Source organism: Sciurus vulgaris (genome assembly GCF_902686455.1).
Source record: "Sciurus vulgaris genome assembly, chromosome: 6".
Taxonomy (NCBI): domain Eukaryota; kingdom Metazoa; phylum Chordata; class Mammalia; order Rodentia; family Sciuridae; genus Sciurus; species Sciurus vulgaris.
The window spans coordinates 35,898,255-35,921,771 of NC_136466.1; the positions used below are offsets into that span (position 1 = coordinate 35,898,255).

At 36.1% G+C, this 23,517-nt stretch overlaps 1 protein-coding gene across 3 annotated transcripts in view; it reads left to right on the forward strand.

Moving 5' to 3' along the window:
* The window catches only part of CNOT6 (CCR4-NOT transcription complex subunit 6), an 88,969-nt gene that overhangs the window by 27,264 nt on the left and 38,188 nt on the right, over positions 1 to 23,517 (forward strand). The window lies entirely within an intron of this gene.

Here is a 23,517-nt window from a genome sequence, read left to right on the forward strand (position 1 = left end):
TGTGTCCTAATTTTTATTTGCTAAAAAGTACAGAATATTCTCTTAACTGACTGCTCTTGTTCATTTTAATTTAATGCAGCAAATACACTGAGCAGATATTGTATAAAAACATTTTATCTGGTACTATGCAAATAAAAAAAAGTCCCTGTCCTTGAGAGCTTATGTCATATTAAGAAGTGAGAGGAAGAGAGAATATAGACAAAATATAATTACCAAATCTAGATATACTAGTAAGAAAAAGAAAGTAATGATGATAATAATCCTTTGTGAGCTCAGAATTTCTAATGTACCTATTGGGTCAACTTAAATACCCTCATCTGCCATTTTGGAGGTTGATACCCATCAGTGTCTCCTGTTTTCCCTCTTTTGATATCAAAAATGTTGTACCAAGTTCAGTTCAGTAAAATTGGTGTGATAATGATAATTAAATTTCTCTCTTTCTTACCTGTCTCCTGTCATATTTGGCTTTCTCTGCCAGGAGAGCCCAGATAAAAGTACGTTCTTATTTAGTAGTTACTCTCAAAGGGTGGGCAGACACTGTTCCCACCATTCCTATTTAACTTTTACAGGATTGGTATTTAACTGTATTTTTCTCTCCATATTTTTCAGCTTGTATTAGCAGTTTTTAGATTATAAGTCCTTTACTTGTAGAGAAGTTTCCTTCCTTTACAACATTAGGATAAGCTAGAAACTGCTCACTCAGGTCATGAGATTATTATCGTTGTGACTAAGAGGACGCTCCACTCTCCCTATCTCTACCTTATTCTGGGAACTTGAAGGCAATTTTAAATGACTGTTATCTACTTATTCTGAACTTGGGCGGGAGAAGTTCTGTTTACAAGGTAGTAAGGAAGGAAGAGGAACACTTCTCTAAAGTAACATTCTTAGCAGTTATATTTTTACCAACTATTCTCATGGACTATAAGCTATTGGTTGCATGGGTTTAGAGAATGAGACATTGTAATTAATAAACCATTAATAGGAAGATCACTTTATTGTCTTAATTTTAACACATAAGTTTCTGTGTATAAAATGGTCTAGACTCAGTTTATTTCATGCTAAGATAATTATTTCATGTAGAAGATTTACCTTCAGTTTCTTAAGATCCCTATACTAATAGTTCAAGGGATCTGAGGTTCTGGAATCCTGGACCGGTGGTTAGCTCCTGTGCTCTTATGCTTCTAGAGGGATGGGTGGTGAGTTCTTTTTGCTATTTACAGGTGACCAGATAAGTCAGATAGCTCTTTATGAGACACTTATATTTCTAAAGAAAGCATGTTGTTCAGATGAAACACAAGAAAACTATAGTGTATTAAAGGATTCTTTTTTGAGGGCGGGTGGGTACTGGGAATTGAACACAGGGATAAGGTCTTGCTAATTTGCTTAGGGCCTCTCTTAAATTCCTGAGGCTGCATTAAACTTTCGTTCCTCTACATCAGCTTTCCAATCTTCTGGGATTACAGGTGTTTGCCATAACCCTTGGCCAGATGAATTCTTAGGAGACCAAAAAGCCTGTGACTACTACCAAAGTCAAGAATTAGAACTTTCTCACTTTGCCCAGAACCCTCACCACATGCCGTAGCCAATCACGACCCCCAGGTTGCTCCCTAAAGTAACCATTGTCCTGACATTTATAGTAATCATTTTCTCCTTTTTTTCTTGTAGTTTTAATCTCAAATTGTTTACCTAAGCATTATAATTTAAGCCCCCCAACCTCCTTTTATATGTCTCAATTATAGGGCCATCCCATCATCTTTTTCTTTTCTTCAGTTTCCCATGATCTGTGTTTTGCAGATTGCATAATTATAAGTATCTCAGCATGTTCTTCATCTTCAGGCATTTGCTGCAGATTGGCAGCTTAGATTCAGAGACTTGATAAGATTGAGGTTTCAGCTCTTTGTAGGATTTCTGCTGTTTTACAGATGGGGGCCTGTAGGTGGGATTGCTTTTTTCTTATCACACATGGGATCTAAATGCCTTCTTTTCTATTGCTGTTCTTTGCCCAAAGCTATTAATCCTTTGAGGGTTGCAAATAGTGATATTCTAATTCTAGCATTCTTTAAGCTGAGATATTTTATAAAGAGAGACTTAACCCTCATTTACTATTTGATATGCAATTTTATAGGAAAGAATACTTGTCCCCCCGCCCTTTTATTTACTAGTCTTCAAGATAAACTGTCATCCTTTGCGTTAGGTTTTTTAAGTATTATTATAACTAGTATATTAAAGCATTGGGTTTCAAACTTATTTGGCGATTTGCAGTTATAACTAAATTGATATTTAAATTGTCCTGTTTTTGGCTAAGGGTGAACCTTTTAACTGACTTCTGAGTTCATGACGCAAGCATAAGTTCTTTGGTAGGTTCCTTTCGGTCTGGTTTGAAAAGATTTTCTTGGCTCATCTTGTGCTATTTTTTATGTCAAACCATAAGTCATTTTTCCAGGACTTTTTCTTTTTTTTAAGTTGGAAATGTTATTTCAAGATCATAAGCTAGGATAGGATTCCCTCACCCCCCTCTTTTATATATTCACACACACACACACACCACACACACACACACACACACACACACACACACACAGACACGTATGTTTGTATACATTTATGAATAAAAATGTGATATGTAATATATACATGTTTATATATGACAAAACATTTTGAGCTAAAGTTATTTTGATATTTAAAATTAAAATATGAAAGCACACTGATACTTTGGATTCAAATTTAAGATAAGGTTTAAAAACTTTTTCTGCAACTATTATTTGTATCTTCTTTTCATACTGAGGGTCCTGGTTCTCAGGTATAAGTGATGATAGAATTTGAATATCCCATGTTTACTTACTTTCATTATCTTGTATTACACACACGTCTCAGAATAACGGTTTAATAATACCATTACCACACAATAGTCTCAAAAATTTTTAAGTATTTGGAATTAATGTAACAAAAGAGGTGAAAGACAGAATTTTTTTTTTATTGTTAACAAATGGGATACATGTTTCTCTGTACATGGAGTAAAGGCATACCATTTGTGTAATCATAAATTTACATCGGGTAATGTTGTTTGATTCATTGTTATTTTTTCCCTCCCCCCCCACCCCTCCCACCCCTCTTCTCCCTCTATACAGTACTTCCTTCCTCCCATTCTTGCCCCCCCCTCCCTAGCCCTAACCCTAACCCCTCCCACCCCCCATTATGTGTCATCATCCGTTTATCAAGCGAGATTATTCGTCCTTTGGTTTTTTGAGATTGGCTTACCGCACTTAGCATGATATTCTCCAATTTCATCCATTGCCTGCAAATGCCATAATTTTATCATTCTTTATGGCTGAGTAATATTCCATGTATATATATGCCACAGTTTCTTTATCCATCAATTGAAGGACATCTAGGTTGGTTCCACAGTCTGGCTATTGTGAATTGAGCAGCTATGAACATTGATGTGGCTGTATCTCTGTAGTATGCTGATTTTTAAGTCCTTTGGGTATAGGCCAAGGAGTGGGATAGGTGGGTCAAATGGTGGTTCCATTCCAAGCTTTCTGAGGGAATCTCCATACTGCTTTCCAGAGTGGCTGCACTAATTTGCAACCCCACCAGCAATGTATGAGTGTACCTTTTTCCACACATCTCGCCAACACCTATTGTTGCTTGTGTTCTTGATAATTGGATAGGCAGAATTAATATTGTCAAAATGGCCATATTACCAAAAGTGTTAAACAGATTTAATGCAATTCCTATTAATATCCCAATGATATTCTTCATAGAAATAGAAAAAACAGTCATGAAGTTCATTTGGAAAAATAAAAGAAACCCAGAGTAGCCAAAGCTAGCTGTAGCAAGGAAAGTGGCCTGGTGTGGTGGCACATGCCTGTAATCCCAGCCGCTAGGGAGGCTGAGGCAGGAAAGCCAACCTCAACAACTTAGGTGCTAAGCAACTCAGTGAGACCTGTCTCTAAACAAAATGCAAAATAGGACTAGGGATGTGGCTTAGTGGTTGAATGCCCCTAAGTTTAATCTCTGGTACCAGAAGAAAAGAGAGTCATTACAATACCAAACCTTGAGTTATACTATGTATACTACAGAGCCATAGTAACAAAATGACATGGTATTGGCCCCAAAATAGATATGTAGACCAGACTAGAAGACACAGAGGCAAACCCACATAAATACAGTTATCTCATACTAGACAAAGGTGCCAGAAAGACTTAGGCACTAGAACAGAGACCCTGTGCCTAATAAAAGAAAAAGTAGGCCCAAAGCTACATCATGTTGGCTTAGGAACTGACTTTCTTAACCGGACTCCTAAAGCATAAGAAGTAAAATAAAAAAATCAATACATGGGATGGAATCAAACTAACAAGCTTCTTCACAACAAAGGAAACAATTAAGAACATGACGTGAGAGCCTACATAATGGTGGAAAATCTTTATCACATGAACCTCAGATAGAACATTAATCTCCAGGATATATAAAGAACTCAAAATACTCAATACCAAAAAACCCCAAATAACCCAATCAATAAATGGGCTAAGGAACTGAACAGGCACTTCACAGAAGAAATCCAATTGATCAACAAATAAATTGAACAAACAGTGTTCAACATCTCTAGCAATTAGAGAAGTGCAGACTAGAACTACACTGAGATTTCATCTCTCTTCAGTCAGAATGGTAATTATCAAGGATGCAAGCAATAATAAATGTTGGTGAGGATATGGGGGGAAAGGTATAGACGTAAATTGGTGCAACCAGTATGGAAAGCATTATGATGATTCCTCAGAAAACTTGGAATGGAACCACCATTTGGCCCAGTTTTCCCACTTCTCAGTATGTATCCAAAGGACTTTAAATCAGCATAGTATAGTGCTGTAGCCACATTAACGTTTACAGAAGCTCAGTTCACAATAACTAAACTATGAAACCAACCTAGGTGCCCCTCAACACATGAATGGATTAAGAAAAAGTGGTATATATACCCAATGGAATATTTCTCAGCCTTAATGAAGAATGAAATTATAGCATTTGCTGGTAAATGGGTGGAACTGGAAAATTATGCTAAGAGAAATAAGACAGTCCCATAAAACCAAAGGCCAAATGTTTTCTCTTGATATACGGATGCTAATTCATAGTAAGTGGGAGGGAGAATAGAGGCACTTTGGATTAGACAGAAGGGAGTGAAGGGGAGGGGAAGCAGGTATGGAGATAAGAATGAGAGCAGAATGAGTCAGACATTATTACCTATGTGCATATATAATTACATGATCTGTGTAACTCTACATCATGTACAACCAGAGTGGAGTTATACTCCATTTATGTATGATGTGTCAAAATGTATTCTACTGTCACATATAACTAATTAGAAGAAATTTTTGAAAAGTAAAAAAAAAAAAAAAAAAAAAAAAAAAAATACCATCACCAGAATGCTTACTCAGAGCAGAAAAGTCTTTGTCTTTTATTCTATTTTTTAAATAGTTGTATGGTTTCTGTGTTATCAAAGCCCTCATTCTGTCAGCATTCCCAAATATTTAACCTGCATAACCCCTATTTAGTCTTAGTTTTATATCATACATTAAGTGACCCTAGCAAATCATATGTCTAATCGTTTTGAATGTCAGCTTGTTCTCTAGATTTTTTAGAAAGAGTTCATGGGAGGGCTAGGAATATAGGTCAGTTGGTAAAACATTTGTCTAGCATGTGTGAAGCCCTGGGTTCAATCCCCAGCACCACAAAAAAAAAAAAACAAAAAACAACAACAACAAAAAAACCACACACACACACAAATAAAAAGGAAGAAAAAGAAAGTGTTCATGGGAATAGTATTCCTTAAATTTCTTACATTAAAGTTTGTGCTCTTTATATTTAAATATCAGTTTTGCTGAATATAAAATCCTTGGCTTATTCATTTCTCCTTAAGTATCTTAAGTATGTTTTACTCTTTTTTTTTTTTCCTATAGCACAAAGCTTTACTGTAGGTTTGCTGGCAGTCTAATTTTCTTTCTCTTGTTGGTTATTGCCTAGAACCCAGAGGATATTTTTAATCATAAATCAGTAATTTTACTATATCTTGATGTTGTTGTTTTTATATTGTATTGTCAGGTATATTGTTTGCTTTCAATGTGTAGTTGATTTTTTCTTTAATCAGGAAATTTCCTTGAATTATAATTTTTGGTAGTTGTTCTAATCCCTTGCTTTGGTTTTTTGTCAAAGTTCTGTTCCTAATGTTGTATATTTCTTAAAAGTCTTTAAATTTTTTTTCTCAAAAATAAAGTGTAATTACATATAATAGAACTCATCATTATACAGATCTTTTTCAAACATGTATTTAACCACCAGCCACCACCACAGTTATAATATGGAGCAGTGTCATCACTCCCCAAATTTTCCTGTGTCCCTTTGTTGTCAGACATTTCCTCCCACCCACTCAACTCTGGCAATCACTGTTTTTTTGTTTGTTTTGTTTTTTTGTTTTTTGGTACTGGGGATTGAACTCAGGGGGCACTTGACAGTTGAGCCACAACCCCTGCCCCTGTTTTCATATTTTATTTAGAGACAGTGCGTTTAGAGTTGCTTACCGCCTTGCTTTTGCTGAGGCTGACTTTGAACTTGCGATCCTCCTGCTTTAGCCTCCCAGGCTGCTGGGATTACAGGCGTGCACTACCACACCTACCCAACCACTGATTTTAATTTTGTGTTTTGTAACGGTTTTACTTTCATAGTAAAATTGAGTGGAAAGTACAGAGTTCCCATAAACCTCTTACCTCTTCACAGATCATCTACCACTGTATCTGTACCAGTGATACATTGATTACACTGATGAACTACACTGACACACCAACATTCAGAAGCCATACTTTTTGTTAGGGTTCACTTTGTGTTCTGCATTCTGTGAGTTCTAACAACTCTATAACAGCATGGCTCCACCATTATGTAGTACACAGTAATTTCTCTGCCCTAAAATTCTTTGTTCCCCACTATTCATTTCTCCTGTTCCCTAGCCCCTGGCAAACACTGAGCTTTTACTAATTCCCTGGTTTTTTCGTTTCCATAATGTGATATAGTTGGAATCATATAGTATGTTACCTTTTACGATTGCTTGTTTCAGTTAATTATAATGCATTTAAGGTTCCCCTTGTGTTTTTCTTGGTCACTTGCTCATTTCTTTTAGCAACTGAACATTACCCCAATATCTGGATATACCAGTTGATTCCCTATTTACTTACTGAAAAAAACCTCATGTTATTTGCAGGTTTTGACAAGTTTTGAGTAAAGCTGCTATCAACATCCATGTGTATGCTTTTGTGTACATATAGTTTTAACTCCTTTAGGTAAATACCAAGCAGGCATGATCTTATACTGAGTTATTATGTTTAATTTTACCGGAAACTGTTGAACTTTCTTCTGAAGTGGATATACCATTTTGCATTCCCAACAGTAAAGAATGAGAGTTCTCTTGCTTCACAGTCCCCTGAGGATTTGGTGGTTATCGGTGCTTATTTTTTGCCATCCTGATAGTGTATAGGATAGCAGGGAGCTGAAACTCCAAACCTTGGTTCTTATGTTACAACAGAGGAAAATTTAAAGTCAGACACCAAAAGTCATGTAAGAGAACTTTATTATAAAAAACAAAGTGAGACTTAAGTGTAGAGCAACTCTTGATGAGAGAGTGGACTGTTCCCGAGCGAAGGATGACAAGGAGACAACGCTGTCTCCAAGTTAGTTTATTACTGTTTGATGTTTACCAGAACTTGGGGCCACCTTCTGTACTCTTGCCAATCAGATGTCCAGTTTCTCCTTCATGTGGGCAATGGAGTTTTTTACCTTAGTTGGTCCTCTCGGAACTGTCATGGTGGCCATTCTATTTAGGGGGTCTTCGTCAACAAGTCAATCCCATGTTAATGTGGGCACTGGAATCCATACTAGTCAGAAGTTACTTTACCTTACCTGCACTACTAAAGGAATCCTCCTTCCCAGGCAAGTGGGGACACTTAATAGCTATAATTCCTAACTTAACATTCACCATTGTGGACCCTATCAAGAGTTAGTCCCATTAATCCTTTTCTCTTGATATGATTTCAACTAGCTCCCTTGCTTCTGTTTAGTTTCTTTTTTAAAAAACTAATTTTTTATTTTTATTTTAAAAAATTTTATTTTAGTTGTAGTTGGACACAATACCTTTGTTTATTTATTTTTATGTGGTGCTAAGGATTGAACCCCAGTGCTTCACATGTGGTAGGCAAGTGCTTCTGAGCCACAGCCCTAGCCCCTTCTGTTTATTTTCTACAAATTAAACTACTACCCTTTGCTTTCTTGTCTACTTTAGAAGTACTTTAAAGAACACGTGTGACCTTGCTTGTATTTTACTGCTCAATGCTAGCTACTACATCACAGTGCGATATTTCATTGTTTTAATTTGTAGTTTACTAATGACATAGGTTTAACATCTTTGCATATGCTAATTTACTATTGATACATCTTCTTTGACGGGGTATCTTTTCAGATCTTTGCCATTTTCATTTTTTATTGTTGAGTTTTAAGAAATCTCTGTACATTTTGGCTAACAGTGACTGAAATGATCTTACAAGAACAGCTTCAGAGGAGGAAAAGTTTATTTAAGGGCTCACAGTTTCAGAGTCTCAGTCCACAGAAGGTCAGCTCCATTCCTCAGGACTCCAGGTGAGGCAGGAACAACCTGGTAGAAGAGTGTGGCAGAGGGAAGCTGCTCACATGGTGATTAGGAAGGAGAGAGTGGTCTCTACTTGCCAGATACAAATGTATACCCCAAAGCCACATCCCTAATCTCACCTTCTCCAGCCACACCCTACCACTTCAGTTACCACTCAGATAATTCTATCAGGGGATTAATTCACAGGGCTAAGACCTCTCACAACCTAATCATTTCTCCTCTGAACCTTCTTGCATTGTCTCACACATGAGCCTAATATTCAACAGTCCTTTTTCAGATACATCTTTTTATTTTATTTTTTCCTTTGGTGCTAGGGATTGAGTTCTGTAAAGCACTCCCAAGTTCTGATGTGTCCTTTTTGCAAATATTTTCTTCTAATCTTTGACTGGTCTTCTCATTCTTTTGACAGTGCAGGGGGCAAATTTTTAATTTAAATGGGATTTTGATTAGGAGTTCATTGAATCTATTAAATGTTGGGAAGAACTGACATCTTGACAATATATTGAGTCTTCTTGCACACAAACATGGGCTATCTCTCCATTTAATTCTTTATTTCATCAGATACTAGGACTAGTGTCCTCATTATATATCTTGTAGCTATAGAGTGACAGTTTTTAATCTTTGAGTACTTTAAAGATATTCCTTACGCCTGTAATCTCAGCAGCTGGGGAGGCTGAGACAGGAGGATCATGAGTTCAAAGTCAGCCTCAGCAAAAGCGAGGTGCTAAGCAACTCAGACCCTGTCTCTAAATAAAAAAAATACAAAATAGGGTTGGGGGTGTGGCTCAGTGGTCCTGTGCCCCTGAATTCAATCCCTTGTACCCACCCCCGTCATATAAAAAGATATTCCTTTGTGCTCTCTCTTTTTTTTTAACACTTGTACACCTTTTTCTTTATTTTAGATGAGTCATCTATTGGTATTCAGATGCTAACTAATGAATTGGAGAAATAATGATTTTTAAAAAATCTTTAAAACTATGCTCTTTTGTGAAATCTTTTTTTAACTTTTTTTAATTTTATGATTCTGTTTTTGATTATACCCATTTGTGTACAACTTTCATTTCTCTGGTACATGAAGTAGAGTCACACTGTTTGTGTAATCATAACATATATATACGGTAATGATGTTTTCTCATTTCATTATCTTTCCTTCCCCTGCCTTCTCCCCAGCCCTCATTTCCCTCTGCACAATCCATCCTTCCTCCATTCTTCCCTTACCCCTCCCCTCCCCCATTTTGTATCATCCACTTATCATAGAAAAACATTTGGCCTTTGGTTTTTTGGGATTGGCTTATCTTACTTAGCATGATATTCTCCAACTCCATCCATTTACCTGCAAATGCCATAATTTTATTCCTCTTTATGACTGAATAATATTCTATTGTGTATATATACACCACAGTTTCTTTATCCATTCATCTGTTAAAAGGCATCTAGGTTGGTTCCATAATCTAGCTATTGTGAATTGAGCTGCTATAAACATTGATGTGGTTGTGTCACTGTAGTATGCTGATTTTAAGTCCTTTGGGTAGAGGCCAAGGTGTGGGGAGTGGGATAACTGGGTCAAATGGTGGTTCCATTCCAAGTTTTCTAAGGATTCTCCATACTGCTTTCCAGAGAGGCTGCACCAATTTACAATCCCACCAGCAAAGTATGAGTATACCTTTTTCTCCACATCCTTGCCAACACCTTTTGTTGCTTATATTCTTCATAATAACCATTCTAATTGGAGTGAGATGAAATCTTAGGGTACTTTTGATTTGGCATTTCTCTTATTACTAGAGATGTTGAACATTTTTTTCATGTAGATCTTTTGTGATGTGTCTGCTCATTTCCTTAGCCTGTTTATTGATTGGGTTATTTGTATTCTTGGTATAAAGTTTTTTGAATTCTTTATAAATTCTGGAGATATAGTGCTCTATCTGAAGTGTGTGTGGCAAAGATTTTCTCCTATTCTGTAGGCTCTCTCTTCACATTGTTATTTCCTTTGCTGAGAAAAAGTATTTTAGTTTGAATCTACCCCATTTATTGATTCCTGCTTTTATTCCATGTGCTTTTTGGGAGTCTTGCTAAGGAAGTCTGGTCCTAAATATAGTTATCTCATACTAGACAAAGGCACCATAAACATACATTGGAGAATAGAGAGTCTCTTCGATAAATGGTGCTGGGAAAACTGGAAATTCATATGCAGCAAAATGAAATTAAACCCCTCTCTCTCACTCTGCACAAAACTCAACTCAAAATGGATCAAGAATCTAGGAATTAGACCAAAGACCCTGCACCAAATAGAAGAAACAGTAGGCCCAAATCTTTGCTCTCTTCTTCTTGTTTACATTATTTCTGATATGTCAGTAGTCATTCCTATTCTTGTTTCTTTTTATGATTTTCTGATGTTGATCAGTATAATATGCCTTTGGTGTAGGGTTTATTTTTCCTTACTACTTTTTTGGTCCTTGGATCTTGTTGAACTTCTTGGTTTTGTGGATTTATGGTTTAGGCCACTAGTTTTTCAAATAATTCTTTCTGCCTCTTTCCCCCTAGCCCTTTTTTTAGGCTACTTGATTGATTCTCTTATAGCTTACTATGTTTAATTTATTGTTGTCTTTACTTTGTTTTCATTTTGTACTAGTCTCTGTTACCATACCTTCAGTTTCACTAATATTTTTCTTTGTAATGACTAACATGCTGCACTTGTGCTGGAAGTTAAATGTAGATTTTTTTGAATGTCTTCCATACCTGTACATAACATTTTCCCTGTGTCTTTTTGAGCATATATAATTTAGGCATAGTGACTTTTAATGTCCTTATTTATAATTCTGTCATATTTTTCATTTTTGGGTTGGTGTTATGTTTGTTTCTCTCTTTCTCATTGCATACCTGGTAATTTTTGTTTGGGTATAGTACATTATGAATCTTACCTTCATCAGCGCTAATATTTGTATTCCTAGAAATACTCCTGAACTTTGTTCTCAGATACAGTTAAATTATTTGGAAACAGTTTGATTCACTTGAAGCTTACTAGTACCTTCCTGTATACTATGTGAGTCAAAAGGTTTTCCACTCTGGTGGAAATGCAAACTCTTTCTTGTGATCCCCAAGGATTGTTTCCTCTATTCTTTTCAGTTTGTCTCTGCTTCTCTGTCCCTAGCCTCAGGTTATTCCTCCCACGCATTTGCTGATCCTGAGTCTCAGTCAAAGCCTAGGGAAGGAGAAGGGAGGAGTCTTTTTCAGATCTTTCTTTGTCTTTCCTATTCTGCACTCTGTATTGTAAACTCCAACTACCTTGACCTCTCAAGACTCTCAGTTTCATTCCCTCAATTTATGTGGACCACCAGAGCCTGCATGGGTTCTGTACCTCAACATACTGTCATGAAACTCTTGGACAGTCAACTGGAACAGTGATAAGGGCTTATTTTTTTCCCCATCAGTAACTGATGTTTTGTGCTGCCTAGTGTCTAATGTCCGAAAATGATTTTTTAAATACATTTTGTCTTAATTTTTTTAAGTTGTTTAGGTGGGAGAGTAAATCTGATCCTTCTTTTTCTCTTGGCTCAAAATAAGTTTTATCATAGTTTTTTAGAAGACTGATAACTTCAAAAATCTGAGTCTCCTGGAGTTCTTTTTCTGTTGTTTCTCTTTTTCTTCTGGCTTTGAGTCCTTTGGTTTGGTCACTTTATTGGATGCTGGAAATGGTAAAATAATTTGATGGCATTCTCTTCCTTAGGAGTAAATTTACTTATGTGTTTTCCAGGTAGTTGTGGTAGGGATGGATGACCTTAGTCTAATCAGGATTTATCTGATTTTTTTTGCGGGGGTGGGGGGGGTGGTGGTGCAGATACCGGGGATTGAACTCAGGGGCACTTGATCACTAAGCCACATCCCCAGCCCTGTTTTGTATTTTATTTAGAGACAGGGTCTCACTGAGTTGCTTAATGCCTTACTTTTGCGATGTTGGCTTTGAACTCCTTCTGCCTCAGCCTTCTCAGCCTCTGGGATTACAGGTGTGTGCCACTGTGCCCAGCAGATTTATCTGATTTGCACCAGGTGTTCAGTGGTTGTGAGCACTGGCTTATTGCTGGACCATCCCTATATTATAGCTGCCAACTGAAATCTTGGTGTTTAACAGTGTCTCCTTCCCCTTCCTGTCTTCTAGGTTATGTGTGACAGATTAAAGTTCTGTTCTCTCAGCCCCTGCTTTCAGCTCATTTCCTTACTTTTAGCTGCTGCTTATGATTCTACATCTTTTAGAAGTAAAGTGCTGGGGAGTATCCTTACTTAATACCACCTCTGTATTTCCCTTCTCTACAGATTCTTCATTTATCATGTCTTTATTGACTTCGTAATTCTTCAGTGCTTTCAAACTTGTGTTTTTGTGGTTTTTTAATATAGTTTTTCTTTCTCCCAGTGAGATGGTTGGTCAGCAACAAACAGTTCTTGTTTTGGGAATCTGAAACATATGTGTGCACTTTAAAATTCTGCCTGAAGATCTGAAGATACCAAATAACTCTTGTGTTCTCTTTCTTTTGTTTAATTGTGTGGGGGCCGCAGTGTGGTTGCCCTCAAGGGCTGTACTTGTTCCAGGCCTTTTCAGTGGCAGCATATTGCAGGGAGAAATGTACTAACGCAGGAAGCTTCAAGAAACTGGGTCTAAACATCTTGGTAGTCACAAAAAGATATTTGGGGTTTTGTGTTTGTTTTCTTTTTTTTTGTTTGTTTTTTGTTCTTTGCAGTACAGGAGATAGAACTCTGGGGGAGCTCTACTGCTAAGCTATGCCTAAAAGATTTTTGAACCAGATGCCTATGCTATATGCCATACATCATCCTTTGTACTTCATGACCTGCTCCAGCAGTTTGAAGACTTAAATTTACTGAGAAAGTTAGTTCTATTTAGACTTATTTTTCTCTGGAGATTGATAGACCATGTATCTCAAATTCTGGATCAAAGTTTTTCTGATTTTTTTTTCTTTTAATCATTTTTTTTAGTTGTCAGGGAACCTTTATTTTACTTATTTACATGTGGTGCTGAGTCTTGAGCCCAGTGCCTCACACATGCTAGGCAAGCACTCCTACCACTGAGCTACAACCCCCGCCCATGATTTTTTTTTTTTAAAGAAAATATTAGCCAGGCATGGTGGTACACACTTGTAATTCCAGTAAATCAGCAGGATCACAAGTGTGAGACCAGTCTGGACAACTTGGCAAGACTATCTGAAAATAAAATTAAGAAGGTTTAGGGATATAGCTCAGTGGCAAAGCACTCCTGGACTCAACCCTAGTACTGTTAAAAAAAAAAAAAAAAAAAAAAAAAAAAGATAGATTGATTATATGGCCAGGCATGGTAGCACACTCCTGTAAATCCTAGTGACTTAGGACTGAAGCAGGAGGATCTCAAGTTCAAGTCCAGAGTTCACAACTTAGCAAGACTCTCGCTCAGATTTTAAAAGAGCAGGGGCTGTAACTCAGTGGTAAAGTGCTCCTGAGTTCATTCCCCTGTATCATAAATAAAAAAGAAAATACTGTGTGTAGCTCTTTTTGATAATTAAGATAAGTGTAACTTAAAAATCAGGTAACTTTCATGATGTTACCAGCTTGTGCAGCTGCCTTTCTGTACTCTGCATAATATCTGATTTATGGAAATTCAAATTGGGGATAGGTCATTGGGAAAGGAAGTAAACCCACGTACAGGCAGCAGATGCTGAATGAGAATTCGGAAGCCATCAGTTACTCATTCATTTGTTTATTCTGAAATTGCTGATGCAGTAAGTGATAAAACAGATTTCAAGAATCTCACAGATTATAGGAGGAGACTCCCATGCAAAGGTATTTATAAAACTATGACAGATACAGAGGAGGAATGTTTGAACTATTGCCTTTTTCTTAAGAGGGTCTTAACCAGCATGGTAGGATCAGGGAAAGCACCCTAGAATAGCTCACTACTGAGATAATGACATTAGCCAAGTGAAACTGGGTTAAGGGCATTTCAGGATAGGGATAATGAAAATATGAAAAGACATACCTCTCAGCATACATGTTCATGTGTATATGCACACATGTAATTTTTAAGGTTTTTTGCATCCCTTCAGAGTCCCTGTGTGCAAGCATGAATGCAAATGTAGATTCCACACCTCTCATTTTTAGTATTAAAATAGTGTATTTTTATATTTGTACACTGAATTTTTTCACTTAGCATGTATTTTAGATTAATTTCATTGATATTTTGATTGTCAGCTGACAATCTGTTCTGCAGTAGATTATCTGTATCTTTCCTTTTGGTCAAAGGAGGTATAATTTTGGCATGTTATATACTTGGCTGGTTTTTATTTATAATGAAATTCAGAATTTCTTAACATTATGGTCATGTTAGTTATAAACTAGATGATTCATTTTGTCTCTTTTTTTCTTTTTTAAAAAGCCCTCAATCTGTTTATTACATTTAATTATATTTATCCCTAGCAATTTTACCTTTGTGTTGTTCATATTTTAAATAGGGTCTTAACTCCCATCCCCTTTTTTTCCTTTTAGTACTGGGTGTTAAGCCTATTTTCTTAACACATGGTAGGCAGACACTCTGTTACTTCACTATATCCCCAGCCTTCTTATTATTTTGTTTTGGTACAGGGCCTCCTAAGTTGTTCATGCTGGCCTCGAACTTGGGATCTTCTTGCCTTTTCCTCCCTAAAAGCTAGGACTACATTCAGGAACCACCACATCTTACTGTTGTGTTCATTTACTTTGAACTTAATATTTTCTTTCCTTTCCCTTTGTCTTTTTCTTAATACTTTTAGTCTGTTTTGTTTTGCTGTAACAAAACAAAACACCTGAGAACTATGTAATTTATAAAGAAAAGAAGTTTATTTGGCTTATGGGTCTGTAGGTTGGGTAGTCCAAGAGTGTGGTGTCAGCATCTGCTTGGCTTCTGGTAGGGCCTATTCGCTGTATCATATCATGACATAAGCCATCATATGGGGAAACATATGAAGCCCAGTCCTATCATGGTGGCCCCACCCTAATGACTATAATTGTAATTACTTCCCAAAGACCCCACCTCCAAATAACATCAGTGTATGAGTTTGAGGTTTAAGTTTCCACATGTGAAATTTGGGGAGACAGAAAACATAGCACTTTAATGTTTCCATTTTCATGTTCTAAGCTTATTTTTAGTTCTAAACTTTCCTTACTTAAATCAAATGAGTTCAGTTTGGAAAATCTGTACCTTTCCATTAATGTTAGAACAGTTCCTTCTCACCTTGGGTTCGTTTTTGTTTGTTATTTCCACAATCCCAGAGGGCTGGGGACTCGAAACCAAGGCCTCCAGCAGGAGAGTCAGGCACTCTACGAGGACGGGCTATATGGCCAGCACTTCCTTCTCATCTTAATTCAGTGATGTTGCCTTTACATGTGTTTGCCTTTAGGGATTGAAACTTCTATTTATTAACTCATATGCTTTGGTGCATTCATTAAGTATACCTTTCCTTCTCATTGACTTTACTATTTTAAGATTAAGCACTATTGTAGTATGTAGTCTGTCAAATGTTCTGCCCAGTGGTCCTGTGTGCAATTTAATCTGGTCTTTTTATTCCTCTTGATCCAGTTTGCAACTCTCATGAGAGTCTTCCTTTTCATGAGGTTCAGTTCCCTAAGTCACTCCTTGTGACTTAGGAGAAGTTCAAATTACCATCTTTCCCAGTTATGGTCTATTCATATAGACCATATTTTTTTTACAAGTAGTTATGTTACATAAAGTTACTGTGAATACTTACTTAGTGAAAAATGAACCATTGCTCCCAATGAAAATACAGGGTTTAAGTTCCTGTGAGTCACTGGTCATATTCTCATTTTCTGATCAATACTATTCTTGTTTTTATTTATTTCTGTTTACAGGCCCCTTTTTTGATAACTATTAATAGATTCATTAGTGGCCAACAGCAGTATAATTCATGTCTGAATAAAGTTTATTTAACACTTGTGTTTCCTCACAACCATCTCAATGCTTTTGAACCTTATCAGTTTGCTATTTTAAATAGCAAAATTACCAACAAAAAATGCAAAATGCAAAAAAAAAAAAAAAAAAGTACAGTACAGGACTTGAAATGAGGAACTGTCAACTGGTTAAACCTCGTCTGGGAATATGTACATTGGACAACTCTTTTTTTTTTTTTTTTTTGCCACTTTTCATACATCTCTGAATGACTGATTTATGGAGTTATAAATAAATTTGAGTAGTAGTATGGTTTTCAAGTACAGAATTTGGCACATAATGAAGATAAGCTGTGATTCTTCTGTTTCTCCAAAATGTCAGTGCTTTAGATGTCTAGATATTTTTTATTTTTTTTCCTAAATCTGTAAATGTATATGTAGTTTACTGTGATTTCTTGTTAGGCATATTAATTAAACCTAGTCTTTTTGTGCTTGCTAATCACCTTCTGGTTTCAGGAAACACTAATTAAATTCTTCCTGTTTCTTGGTGTTTTAACAATAAAGGATTCTGTGAACTTTAGAAATGAAATCACTTGTTAATAGGGCTCTTAATGTGGGCCAGGATAATCCTAGTCTTTCTCAAATCTCTAAGCTGCTTAAAAGTGAATGCAAATTTTTGGGTGCTTAGGAATACAGTTAAACCACGCATTAAGGACGATTTTGGTCAACAGTAGACTGCATGTATGATAGAGGCTCTATAAGACTGTATTGCCTAGTGACATTGTAGCCCTTTTAGTTTGTGTAAGTACAATCTGTGATGTTTGCACAAAGACAAAACCACATAACCATAAATTTCTCAATATTTCCCATAGTTAAGCAATGCATGACTGTACGTTCACTTTTATGGGGAAGAAATAAATGGATAGCCATCAGATTATAAAAAGACTTCTCATCCTTTCCCAGGAAATTAAGAATCTTAATTTCTTGGTTCTGTCAGTAGAAGTTTAGCTTTATCTAATGTTACATTCTTTGTCTTTCTCTAACTTGATCTTTTAAATTATGATATCTTTCTGCTAGAGAGTACTGTTTTAAAATTTGCTTTTGATTTTATTGTGAACCTCTTTTCACATTGCTGTACCATAACTATGTTCATTCTAAAAGATAATGACCACAGAATATCATATAAATGAATCACAAATAGGTCTTATTAATGATCATTTATATAATTTCTAATTTTCCCCTCTGCCAGCAGCATATATTTTAACATACTTGAGTAAGTATTTTTTAATAAATCACTGATTGTGATGGGACAGAAGATACTTAGGTTTAAGATTTTAGTGGATATTACCAGATTCTGGCTTCAGAATATATAGTTACATTCTTTTCCATTATGAATGTGTCTGTTTCTTTCTTAGCCTTTTCATTATTATACATGTCTTGTTATCTTGCGGTTTGCATAAGTAGAAATGAAATACAGTCAGCCTTCTATGTCCCTGGGGTTCAGATCATAGATGAACCAACAGAAGATCATAAATTTTGGGGGGAGGGTCATGCAAAATTGCACCTACTCAACATGTACAGACTTTTTTCCTTGTAATTTTCCCTAAACATACAATGTAACAGTCATTTACATTTTATTATGTATTATAAGTAATCTAGAGATAATTTAAATCAGAGGGGGAGGATGTTCCTTGGTTGTATGCAAATACTGTGCTATTTTATATAAGGAACTTAAGTATCAAAGGATTTCTGTATCTGCAGGAGTGTCTGGAAACAGTCTTCCAAGGACACTGAGGGATGCTTTAACTGTTTGAATTCATGTTTCTTTCATTTCCAAAAATGCAATATTTTTTTCATATGCCTAGCCCTGTGTTTCCTGCTTGCCTTCCCATAATGAATGTGTCTGTTTCTTCCTTAATTAGTCTTGTCATTTTACTTACAGGTCTTTTTAATTTTTCTATTTGCATCTGTAGAAATGAATATAGTCAGCCCTCTACATCCTGAGTGGTTTTTTTTGTTGTTGTTGTGGTTTTTTCTGTTACTGAATTTAGAATGCCTTCTTTATCTTATGCCAGGGATTGACTTCATGGTCTCACACATGCAGGGCGAATAGTCTGTCACTGAGCTACATCTCTCCAACCACCCTTTCTTTTTACTTAAGTTGCTTACCTGCTATTATCTGTGTTCATCTTCCAACTGTTACCTTTTTTTATTTTCTCTTATCCTTCATGATAGAAATCACATAAAAATCATGAGGGCAGGGATATTGTTACCATTCTGTCCCAACACCAGTTATGGTAAATCTGAAAGTTATTGAATTAATGATGCTATCATTTTTGTCTCCAGTATATGTTGGTGTGTCTCTCATATAGAAATTTTGAATTTAATAAATTCAAACTGACAATTATTTCATTTTGGGATCTTGAGATTTGAGTTACACTTAGAAATATTCTTCTCCACCTTAATCTGTTTTTGGTGTTTAGAACCTTATTACAGATTTTCCCCCCAGAGTATGTTAGGGAACTGAGTCCCTCCCTTTGCTTCTTTCTTCTAACTCATGTATATATATTTAGTTACACATATGAAATCTTATACTTTTGTTTGTCGTATTCCCGCGCCCCCCATCTTTGTAGTACCTTACTGGTTACCTTCTTCCTTTTGTTGTGGAGGTGTCATTTTTGTCCTTCTTAGCAGATAGAATTAGTTCTGTGTAGGAAAACAGTATACAAATTGTATGTTTTACAAATGAGCCTCCATAAGTCCATACAGTTGTGTTTCCATGTAGAGCCTCTGTTTTGCTTCTGAAGTTATATTCTTGACCTCTCTAAGTGTAAAGGACTAAACACACACAAAACGTGTGGTGTACTTAATACATTTGTTAAAATATTAAATGCTTTCTTCATATAAAATATTAATTTACCTCCAATTATATGAACTGAAATTTAAGTGAATAAAATTTGTTTTATAATGCTACTATTGTTGGGGGCTGTGCCATGTTGGCAGCGCCGGGATGGCAACCTGATCACATTGGCAGCGAGGAGGTTAATTGACATAAGCACACATCAGGTGATTTTCTCGTCCACGAACACAATGTATGCACATGTGTTCTCGAGCACTAATTGCCTGCTCGGAAGCGTCTGGCCTAATCTTTGCGTAAGAGGCGTGGCCCTGCTCTCTGCCTCCTGGAGGTGATATAAGCGTAGGCGGAGCGAGACAGCGTAGCAGCCATTAGCAGAAAAGCAGTAGCAGAAGACACAGCCACAGCAGCCATTAGCAGAAAGCAGGGAGAGAAGGACACATGTTCGCAGCAGCAGAGGGAAAAACACGGGGCAGTAGCTAGTAGGGGACATACACAACAGCAGCCATTAGCCGAAAAGCCAGAAGAAAGAACACAGCAGCGAGTAGGGGCAGCGGCGGAAGGCAGATCGCGGAACGGAGAAAAGCCTGTCTTTCTTTCAAAGTTTCTCTCTTAAGCAAAGTTTCTTTCTCTCTGATAAGCGGGGTCTCTCTTTCTCCTCTCGAAGCAAGTAAACCTCATTTCCTCTATCCTCTATAAATGAACAAGCAAGAAACAAAGTCTGTCTGTCTCTCCTCTCAAAGCAAGTAAACTCATTTCCTCTATCCTCTATAAACAAGCAAGAAAGCAGTGCACTAAAGAGAAAGATAGAAGTGCCTCAGTTTCCACTCCACCACCCATAAGACCCGTGCAAGTTGTTGCTGCAGGCGGTGACAAATATCCATGGATTTTGGAACCGCAAAGAGCCAGCGACAACAATGCTGTAGATTACACTCTATTAGATATTGGGAGAAGATATATTTTTGCACCAAGACTGATTTTACTATACAGTTTCATTGAGAGAGAGCTGACATGCAAAAATCAGGATATATGTAAATGAATAATGTGATATATTTTGATCTGTGCATACACCTGTGAAACCATCATCACAATCAAGAGTAAACATATTTGTCATTCCTGAAAGTTTGTGGTGCTTCTCTAATTTCTCCCATTTGTCCAATCTCCTTCCCCATTCCTAGACAACCATTGTTTTGCTTTATATAGTAGATTTGTTTGCACTTTGTAGAATTTTAACATAAATGACATTATACAATGAGGACTGACTTGGTTTTTAGTCTGCTCTTATTCTCTGTACTTACTTTGAAGTCATCTATGTTATTGGTTTTCAGTAGTTCATTCTTTTTATTACTGAGTTATGTTGCACTATATGGATATGCCAGCATTTGTTTATCCATTCACCGGTTAAATGCATTTGGGTTACTCACTGTATTTGATTATAAGTAAATAAAACTACTCTGAAGGTTCTTTGTATGAGTACATCTTTTATTTCTTGGGTAAATATCTAAGAATGGAGTTGGCCATATGATAAGTATATGTTTAACTTTTTAAAAAAGCACTGTGAAACTATTGCAAAGAGTTCTATTTTACATTCCAGCTAGATATCTTTGTGCTATATCCTCACCAACTCCTGGCATGGTGATTCATTTAAATTTGACCACTCTTCCGGGTATAATGCTATCTTACTGTGATTTTAATGTGAATCTCCATAATGACCTAGAATGTTGACCATCTTTTCATGTGATTATTTGCCATTCATATGTCTTCTTTGAAGTGTCTGTTCAAATTTATCTATTTTGGAAGTTGGGGTTTTTCTGTTAGTAAATTTTGAGAATTATTTTTTAGTTCTTTTTATGTTGCTTTAACAGAATAACACAGAATGGATAATTAAAAAAAATTATTTGGCTCATGGTTCTAGAAACTGGTAAGTCCAAAGTTAAGGGACTTATACCTGGTATAAGGACCTTCTTCTGTATTTAACATGGTGGAACATATCACATAGCAAGAGGGAATGTGCTCTTGAGAGAGGACAAGAGGGGACCAAACTCCCTTTTGTAAATCCACTCCCACATTCACAACATAAATTCACTCTGACCTAACACTTTCCATTAGGCCCCTCATCTCAACACTATTGCCTTGGAGACTAAATTTAAAAACATATGAACTCTGGGGGACACATCCAAACCATAGTGTTTATAATAGTAAATCCTGAAACCATGTAGTATTAATTAGCCCGCTGGTTTTCTTCTTTTTTAAAGTTGTTTGGTGTTTCTAAGTCTTTTCATTTTCATATGATTGTGTGGGTGTGTTTGTGTTTGTGTTCCTGGGTTTGAACTCAGGGCCTCCCTCATGAGGAATGTGCATTTTACCACTGAACTGTATCCCTAGCCACTCCATATGAATTTTATAATCAGCTTATCAATTTCAAAACTGGCATTTTGATTGTGATTGTGTTGACATTGTAAATCATTGTGGAAATGTAACATCTTAGCACTATCGAGTTTTCTAATCTGTGATTACTACACAGTGCTTTACTTAATATAGGACTTGAATTTCTATCAGCATTGTTTTATAGTTTTCAGTGTGCAGGCCAGATTTATCCCTGTCTCATACTTTTGATGATCTCATAGATGATATCATTTGAAATTTCAATTTCTTGATCATTGCTAATATTCAGAAATACAACACATTTTTTTCATATTGATCTTGCATTCTGCATGCAATCTTGCAAAATTCACTTATTGGTGGCATTTTTATATATACCATAGAATTTTTACATAAATAATTACAGGATTGACAGTGTTACTTCCAAGTCATTTATTTTTCTTGCCTTATTTAACTGACTAGAACCTCCAAAATAATGTTGGATGGGAGTGGAGAGAGTGAACATTCTTGCTTTGGTCTTGAGCTTAGGGGAAACCATTAATTCCTTTACCACTGAACTTTTCCTAAATGTTCTTTATCAAGGTAAGGAAGTTTTTGTTCTTTTTTTTTTTTAAATTTATTTTTATTGTAAACAAATGGGATACATCTTGTTTCTCTGTACATGAAGTAGAGGGCGTACCATTTGTGTAATCATACATTTACCTAGGGTAATAATTTTTGATTCAGTTATTTTTTTCCTTCTCCCCCCTTTTCCCTCTATACAGTCCCTCCTTCCTCCATTTTTGCCCCCTCCCACCCCACATTATGTGTCATCATCCGCTTATCAGTGAGATCATTCGTCCTTTGGTTTTTTGAGATTCGCTTATTGCACTTAGCATGATATTCTCCAATTTCGTCCGTTTGCCTGCAAATGCCATAATTTTATTCTTTATGGCTGAGTAATATTCCATTGTGTGTGTGTATATATATATATATAATATATATATATAATATATATATAATATATAATATATATATATACACATACACACACCACAGTTTCTTTTATCCATTCATCAATTGAAGGGCATCTAGGTTGGTTCCACAATCTGGCTATTGTGAATTGAGCAGCTATGAATATTGATGTGGCTGGGAAGTTGTGTTCTTAATTTAGTGAGTTTTGTTTTTTTTTTTTTTGAAGAGTGGATGTCGCAGTTTGTAAAATGCTTTTTAAATTGCAGCTATCAAATGATCATAAGATTTTCTTTTTTAGCCTTGTAAAAATTATGAATTTACGTTGATTTTGGAATATTCAACAAATCTGGAATTTCTAGCATAAACCTTACTTGTTCATTATTTTTTTTAATTGTTGGATTTGATTTGCTAAAATTTTGTTAAGGATTTTTGCATTTATGTTCATGAGCAATTTTTTTTTTTTGTAGTTTTCTTGAACTATTTTTGTCAGGGTGTTTGTTGGCCTCAGAATGGTTTGGAAAGTATCCTCTTGTTTTCAGTTTTCTGGGTGAGTTTAAGTAGAACTGGCATTATTTCATCCTTAAATGTTTGGTAGTATTCATTAGTGAATCCATCTGGTTTCTAAAATTTTCTTTGTGGAAAGCATAAGCGTAAATTCAATTTCTGTAATATGTATTAGTCTATTAAAGCCATTGTTTTCTGAATGTGCTTTGGTACTGTGTGTCTT